This window comes from Dama dama, chromosome 4 (assembly GCF_033118175.1).
Source record: "Dama dama isolate Ldn47 chromosome 4, ASM3311817v1, whole genome shotgun sequence".
In the NCBI taxonomy this organism is placed as follows: domain Eukaryota; kingdom Metazoa; phylum Chordata; class Mammalia; order Artiodactyla; family Cervidae; genus Dama; species Dama dama.
In genome coordinates, this window is record NC_083684.1 from 70091856 (window position 1) to 70099773 (window position 7918).

Sequence of the window (7918 nt, forward strand, 5' to 3'; positions counted from 1 at the left end):
AAAAAGAAGAAAAATAAAGGATTTGGGCTGTTTTCCAGGTTGATGAAAATTTCCTAAAATGAGTGTGGTAAAGACCACAACAGGCTTCCTGGGCGGCACAGTGGTAAAGAATCCACCTGCTAAAGTAGGGACATGGATTTTATTCCTGGGTCGGGAAGATCCCCTGGAGAAGGAAATGGCAGCCCACTCCAGGATTCTTGTCTGGGAAATCCCATGGACAGAAAGGCCTGGAGGGTTACAGCCAGTGGGGTCGCAAAGAGTCCAACAAGACTTAGAGACTAAACAACAGCAACAAAGACTGCTCTCTGAATAAAGTAAGATCACTGAGTGGTACACTTTAAATGGGTGAGTTATATGGTATGTGAATTAAATCTCAAAGACACTGTGTGCCAAGCCTTGAATGATCCAGTCACTGAGCTCCTCCCTGTTGTTAATAAGGACTCCACTCATTGTAGCAGACCTCACAGATGTATGCTTGCAGGGGAAGGAGTCCCCCTGCCCCCTTTCTCAGTGTATCTCCACGCGGGACCTTATTCCAGGCTCCTTTAGTCCCGTTGCCCACAGCTCACGAGGATGCCTGTAAGCAGCTCATTCTCGGCATTCCCTCAGCACTGGGTTGCACATCAGTGCTGATTTCAGGGCTCACCTGTGATGAGTTACAATTCCTGTCAGCACAACTGAATTAACTCCTGCTGCTTCCACTGTATTGTAAGCATTTTTACTCACAGAAGTTAAAACCAAATGATACGAGAAAGCTAGTGTAGCAAGAAGTGCTCAGGAGCAAAAGAGAGACAGAACTGCCTTTAATGGTGTTTCATGAAAGAAGAGCCATGCCAGCACCTGCTGTGAGTTCGTTTCTGACTCTGGCTGTGGTGGTGCCCCCCGTGTGTGACAGTGTGGGGGCAGGTGTGTCCTTCTGATCGTGACTATTGATGTAAAGGAGGCAGCTCACCTGTGAGGTTGATTTCTCTGTCTCCCAGGATATGTACAGCCGGTAGGTTTGACCACATCGCCCAAGCTCCAGCAAATACCCAGCCTCACAGGAAGGTCATGGGCCATGTGTGTGGGAGGAGAGGTGCAAGAGGATGAGGGGACCGGCATGAACAGGAGTCACTGGGAGCCGTGATGTAGGGAGACATGAGGGGGTTTTCGGCGGATCCTATGAGGAGTTACGGTACCTCAGATTCATGTCAGAGCTTCTGCGGATACAGTTCCATCGGATTCATGGAGCAGCCGCATTAGGAGGGCCAGGCTCAGGGCACCCCCAGGATGGGCCACCGCAGCCTGATGGAGGCTAGACAGGACACAGCGCAGGGAGAAGTCGCCGTACAGTCATGCAGCGCAGGACCCACAGTCCACTCACGTTTCCCGGGCCTTTCCTCGGGGGCTGCCCAGAGATCAGGGGAACACGTCCATCTCCTAGCCGCAGGAGCTACCGCGAGATCAGAAGTACCTGAACAGGCCTGTGCCTCGGGAACTGTCGCGAGAGCGGGAGCACGTGTCCAGGTCCTCTTTCCAGGAGCTGTCGCGAGAGCAGCGGTAAGAGTCGAGGAAATGTCGCCAGAGCAGGGGTAGGTGTCTAGGTCCTCGTCACGGTAAACTCTCGCGAGATCAGAGGTGGTGCCTGCACACAGCAGCTCCAGCAGGACGAGCCACAGCTGAGGGCGAGGCGGGCCGGGAGCCTTGGTGCTAGACGGGCGGCCGCTACTTTTGCCTGGAGAGTATTTCTTGTTTCCGAGAGCTCTCGATTTATCAGGAAGAGAGAGCAGAGAGGAGGAAGCGAACAAAAAAGGTATGAATTTCATCTTGAGGTGAAGAGAGCGAGTCAGTCATGGGGACTGAGGGGGCTCCTGAGGTGATTCTGAGCAGGTGGAGCCAGGAGGCTGAGCCTGAAGGACGAGACTGTTGAAGTAGCGGGAAGACGGGCTCCGGGAAGAGGGCGACTAGGAGCTGGGAGGAGAGTCCAGGACGGGTTTCCTGCTTTGAGGGGAAGGAATGCCACTCTGGTGGGAAAAGGGCGAGGGCAGCCGTGGGGTTAGAAACGCCTTAGGTGTCCGACGTCACTGTTTTCCTCCTCACGTTCCTGCCGGTGCTCAGTGACAAGGGGAATGTTCATCTTTCCAAACGCCAGCTCATGGTTTCCTTGGTATTTTCTATTGTTTTTCTGGTCTTTATTTCATTTATTTCCACTCTGTTCTTTTTTACTTCCTTGTATCCATGAACTTTTCCTTTGTTTGGGGTTTGGTTTTGGGGGGCGGGGGAGGGGCTGGTGGTGGTATTTTGGTGGTTTTTTGGTTGCTGTTGATCCTTGTGGTAAAAAGTTAATTTGATTACAAGAATCTTTGTTTTTAATGTAGGCTTCTGTTGTGAAAACGTCCCTCTTGGAACAACTTGTGTTGAATCCTATAACCTTCTGTTTGCTATGTTTCCACTCACTCTTGTCTCAAGGTCTTTTATTTCCTTTTCGATTTTTCTTTGACCACTGTTTGCTCTAGAGGTGGTTGTTCATCTCCACATATCTGTGAATTTTCTAATTTTCCTACAGTTATCGGCGTCTAGTTTGAAGCGACTTAGTAGCAGCAGTTTCGTATCATGGGGTTTAGAAAAGATACTTCTTAGGATTTCAGTCTTAAATCTGGTAAGACTTGTCTGGGGGACTTTGCTGGTGATCCAGTTCAGATCATTTTTGTATAAGATAGTGTCCAACTTTTGTTTTTGTAGTCTTTAAAATTGAAATATAACTGATTTAACATTATGTCAGTTTCATGGGTAATATGATTCAGTACTTGTGAGTAATACTATTAGTTTGACATGTGTACACTACGATGTGTAAAATAGCTAACTAATGAGAACCTACTGTATAGCACAGGTGTGAGGTGAGCAGAAGTAACGCAGCTTAGATTAAGAGTAGGCCTTCCTACTTGGTAAGATTATCAGGCCACCTGGATACAACCAATTAGCCAATTAGGACCAATTAGCTTTCACTTAATACTGACTGCTGTTTGCCAATTAGGAAATTAGGAATGGGGCGGAAACCCCCAGGAAAGTCCCCCGCGTGCGACGTTTTGACCAATGAAATTGCTTTGCAAATGTGTAACCAATCCGCTTCTCACCCTATAAATTTGTGTAACAGCTTGAGCTCAGGGGCTCTCTGACCCGCACCACTGCGTTGGTTGCGGCAGAGAGTCCTGGCTCGAGTCAGTAATAAACTTCCCTTTCTGCGAGTTGCATTGTCTTGGAGGCCTTCTCTATTCCCGCTCGGGGATTCGGACATCGGGCATAACACAGGGAACTCTACTCATTGCTCAGTGGTGACCTAGGTGAAGAAAAGAGGGGATAAGTATACATATAAGTGAATCATTTTGCTGTACAGCAGAAACTAAATAATATTGTAAAGCACACAATGCAAGACAACTATACTCCAATAAAAACATGTGTTACAACATTATAACACAACTGTCCTCCAATGAAAAACAGCCCGTTGTATAATACACCACAGCTTCTTTGTCTATTTATTTATCCGTGGGCACTTAGATTATTTCCAGGTCTTGGATGTTGTAATAATTCAACAACAGTGTATCTGAGTGGGACCAAGGTGCTGAGTTCACTGTGATCCCTGTGCCCTGGGTTCCCTGACAATGAGAGGAAAAGGGAGTGGAGTCACTGTGGATTCTGTGTCAAGCTTGCATGACCAGAGCCACTGAGCTTCTCAACCATGTGTAAAGGGGTCTAGTGACTTCTAAGGACCTAACAAATTAGACTGTGGGCTATAATTTCTGCTAAGACATTCTGTCAGAGTTCTGGATATTTTTAAGTTGTGTGTATAGACATTGCTCATATTTTTGTCTCTCTGATTGAATGGGGAAATGCCCCCCCCCCGCCCCACTTTATTCTGGAGCAGAAGGAGAAAGAAAAAAAGACTTTGTAGTGAGATGAAATCTAATGAATTTTCAACTCTGTGAAAACAGTGCAAATGCTAGAAAATAAGCAATGTATGCCCTTTTTAAAGAATTGGAAGTACTAAAATGGAAAACTAACAAATGATCTACTGTATAGCACAGGGAACTCTGCTCAATTTGATCTGGCACCCAGGATGGGAGGGGAGTTTGGTGGAGAATGGATACCTGTATATGTATAGCTGAGGCCCTTCACTGTTCACCTGAAACCATCATAGAATTGTCAACTGCCTATACCTCAATACAAAATAAAATATTTTTTAAAAATTGGTGACAGGATTAGAATAATACTGCCTGTAATAATTCAGTGCTGAATTCAATATTTTCAAATACAGTGGAATGTACCTTGAACCATGGAATTGTCTGAGTATTTCTGTCCCCAAATTCATATATTGATATCATAACCCCAAACATGATGGTGTTAGGATGTGGGCCTTTGGGCAGGTGGAGACCTCATGAACTATTTAAGTGCCCTTATAAAAGAGACCTTTTATATGACTCTTTCCATCACCTGAGGACACAGCAAGAGGCACCAGTCATGAATCAAGCGCACAGCTCTCCCCGGATGTGGACCATGCTGCAGCCTTGATCTTGGACTTCTCACCTCCAGAACTGTAAGCAGTAAATTTCTGTTGTTTATAATCCTCTGAGCGGGTGATGTTTTGTTGTAGCAGTTCAGACATTGTAAGGCCAGTATTGACAAGGACCCCAGGTGGTCGTCGAAGCTAAGACTGAGTGCCATCAGAGGCAATCTCTGAGAAAAGTCTTAGTGATTCTGCACTGGATGCAACCTGCTCCACCTTCCCCAGTTTCCTGTGTCCCTCTGTCCACGGCCGAGGTCCCAACTCCTCTGTCCATGGTCCTGGACACATGACGAACTCTCTTAGCAGGGCTTTCTCATTCTCTTAGGAGGCCTGCACAGACCAGCCCTGACTTCTGTGCTGACCTGGGGTGAGGTGAGTTACACACTCCTCTGCTGATTCAGCATCGCATTAATTATTGCTGCTTCCATTGGATTGTGTGCATGTTTAGTCACAGCAGATATAGAACACCAAATGATCTGGTGGATTTCGCTGATATTAACTGAGGGAAATATCACCAGACTCACAGAACTGTGGGATGAGTGGTCCTCCTGGAGATTCTGTCAGATTCCTACATACCAAGTCCCCATCAATCCATAGATTATGGTGCAGGATTTCCTATCCAGGGCTTGTTCCAGAGGGGTTTCTGCTCATGAATCTCTGCTCGAATATAATCTTGGTTCCTTCTCTTCACCTGCTGTCCCTTCCCTTGTGGAGGCAGTGATGTCCCCTGTCTCTCACCTCTCTCACTGATTCAAGAATTTTCAGTCTATTTGGTGTTCTCCTTGTTAGGACAGAGAGGTGACTCCCAAGCTTCTTACATGAGGAACTAGAAAGTGGAGGTCCACAACTGATTTTTTAACTTATACAGTGCATTCTAGTTCTGAAGAAATATGATTTTTAAGTGTGGATAACTGACTCTCTTGAAACTGTATTAAAATCAGCTGGACAGTCTTATAAGTTCACCAATACTTTTGCAATTCGCTATTTTTTTCTTAATGAATTCTTAAAATAGGCAGGAATGTCTCTAAGAGGTTTATTGTATCTGCTTTTCTGTCTCCTGTCACATAGTCATATACACAGTACACATCTTGTAATATCTATTATGCATCGACCATGTTGGTAAACAAAGATAAATGTGGTCATTTTTAAAAAATATGTATTTATCTATTTGGCTGCCTTGGGTCTTAGGTGCAGCATGCAGGCTTACTTGCTCCTCGGTATGTGGAACCTTGCTTCCCTGATACATGTTTGATCCTATGTCCTTGCATTGCAAGCCGGTTTCTTAACCCCAGGACCCCAGGGAAGTCCGGATGTAGTTCTTAACTTCATGGAACTTACATGCTGGTGGAGAATAAGAATATGCCAAATAGTAGAAATAAATATCCTAATAGTGAAAAGTATAACTGATGTCATACATGTGTGCTACAGGTTGAGCCCCACATGTGGAGTATGACAGTGTCTCCCTTCTCAGGAGAGGAAAAGATCAAGAATTCTTTCCCAATGTTGGTTCTGTAAGACAGCTGCTGATGTCATCACCTGCACAGCCTCCTTTCACCTCCAGGACACTGATAGCCTCTCCATGTCTGTTCACAGAGATGCCCTGAGAAACCCAGGGGAGGTGGTTCTGAAAACCATTTCTCTGTTACAGGTGGTGGTTGGGTGTCTGGGTGATGTCATCCTTTTCTTCCACAGCAACTCTCCAATCTTGTTTGACCGGAAAAAGAGATGCACAGACATGATTTTCACACACTTGGCCCTGGCCAATCTCCGAATTATTCTCTTCTCTGGGATTCCCCATATGATGGCAGTTTTTGTTTTGAGAAACCCTCTGAACAGCCTTGGGTGTAAGTTTGTGTATTACATACAGAGAGTGGCTCGCGGCACCGCCCTGTGCTCCATCTGCGTCCTGAGCACCTGTCAGGCCTTCACTCTCACCCCCAGGGGAGCGGAGTGGGTGATGCTCCGAGGAGGGGGCCCCCAGGGTCACTGGTACTTCCTGCTGCACCTGCTGGATGCTCGGTCTCTTAATGAATATCTGTGTTCCTTTGATTACTGGTCCAGAGAAGGCAAGAAATGATACTGACAATCAAGGGAAGTAGTTCTGCTCACCCACAGCTCCTTACCCAGTGGCTCCATGGTGCTTCTCCTGCACAGACACCACCAGAGGGTGCAGTATATTCACACCCCCACTGGGCAGCGCAGATGCCCCCCAGAGACCAGAGCCGCCCACACCATCCTGATGCTGGTGCTCACCTTTGTCATCTTCCATGTGCTGAATTCTCTCTCTTTTTTTTTTATATCACTGCCTTTTTAGATCTTGTCTATGGTTTATACAGACCTCTAGTGTCTTGGCTGCATGTTTTCCCACTGTTTCCCCCTTCCTGTTGCTCCTGAGGGATCCTAGAACTCCTAGGATCTGCTCTTGAATTGTTAGAAAAAATGGTTAAATAGCTAAATATGTAATGCATCCATGTTCAATCTCTCAGTCACGTCTGACTCTTTGCAACCCCAGGCTCCTCTGTCCATAGAATTTTCTAGGCAAGAATATTGGAGCAGGTTGCCATTTCCTCCTCTGGGGGATTTCCCTAAACCAGGGCTCAACCCATGTCTCCTGCATCCCCTGCATTGGCAGGTGCGCTCCACCACTGTGCCCCTGGGAAGCCCCTTAGATACGTAGTAGACAGCTTCAATAATAGCCAATTCCTTTCTTCTGTAATTATATTTTATACCCACTTTTACTGAAGCATAATTAATGTGACATTATATCACCTCAGGTCTTACAACATTATGATTGAATATTTGTATATGTTACAGATGATCAGTCAAATAAATCTAGTTAATATCTAGTTAATATCCAGTTCATATCTATCTACCTCCACGTTGTTGTCAATGTTGTCATGTCCGATTCTTCACAGTCACGTGAACTGCAGCGTACCAGGCTTCCCTGTTCTTCACTATCTCCCAGAGTTTGCTCAAACACATGTCCATTGAGTTGGTGATGCCATCTAGTCATCTCATCTTCTGTTGCCCTCTTCTCCTCCTGCCCTCAGTCTCTGTCAGCATGAGGGTCTTTTCCAGTGAGTCAGTTCTTCACATCAGGTATTCAAAGTATTTGAGCTTCAGCATCAGTCCTTCCAATGACTATTCAGGGTTGATTTCCTTTAGGATTGACGGGTTTCATCTCCTTGCTGTCGAAGGGACTCTCACGAGGCTTCTCCAGCACCACAGTTTGAAGGCATCAGTTCTTCAGCACTCAGCCTTCTTTATGGTCGAACTCTCACATTCATATATGACTACTGGAAAAACCATAGCTTTGATTAATATGGACCTTTGTTGGCAAACTGATGTTCTCTGCTTTTTAATACACTGTCTAGATTT

At 45.9% G+C, this 7918-nt stretch overlaps 1 pseudogene; it reads left to right on the forward strand.

Moving 5' to 3' along the window:
* The first annotated feature begins 1269 nt into the window (after window positions 1-1269).
* Window positions 1270-6966, forward strand: LOC133055235 (vomeronasal type-1 receptor 4-like; annotated as a pseudogene).
* Window positions 6967-7918: the final 952 nt, after the last annotated feature.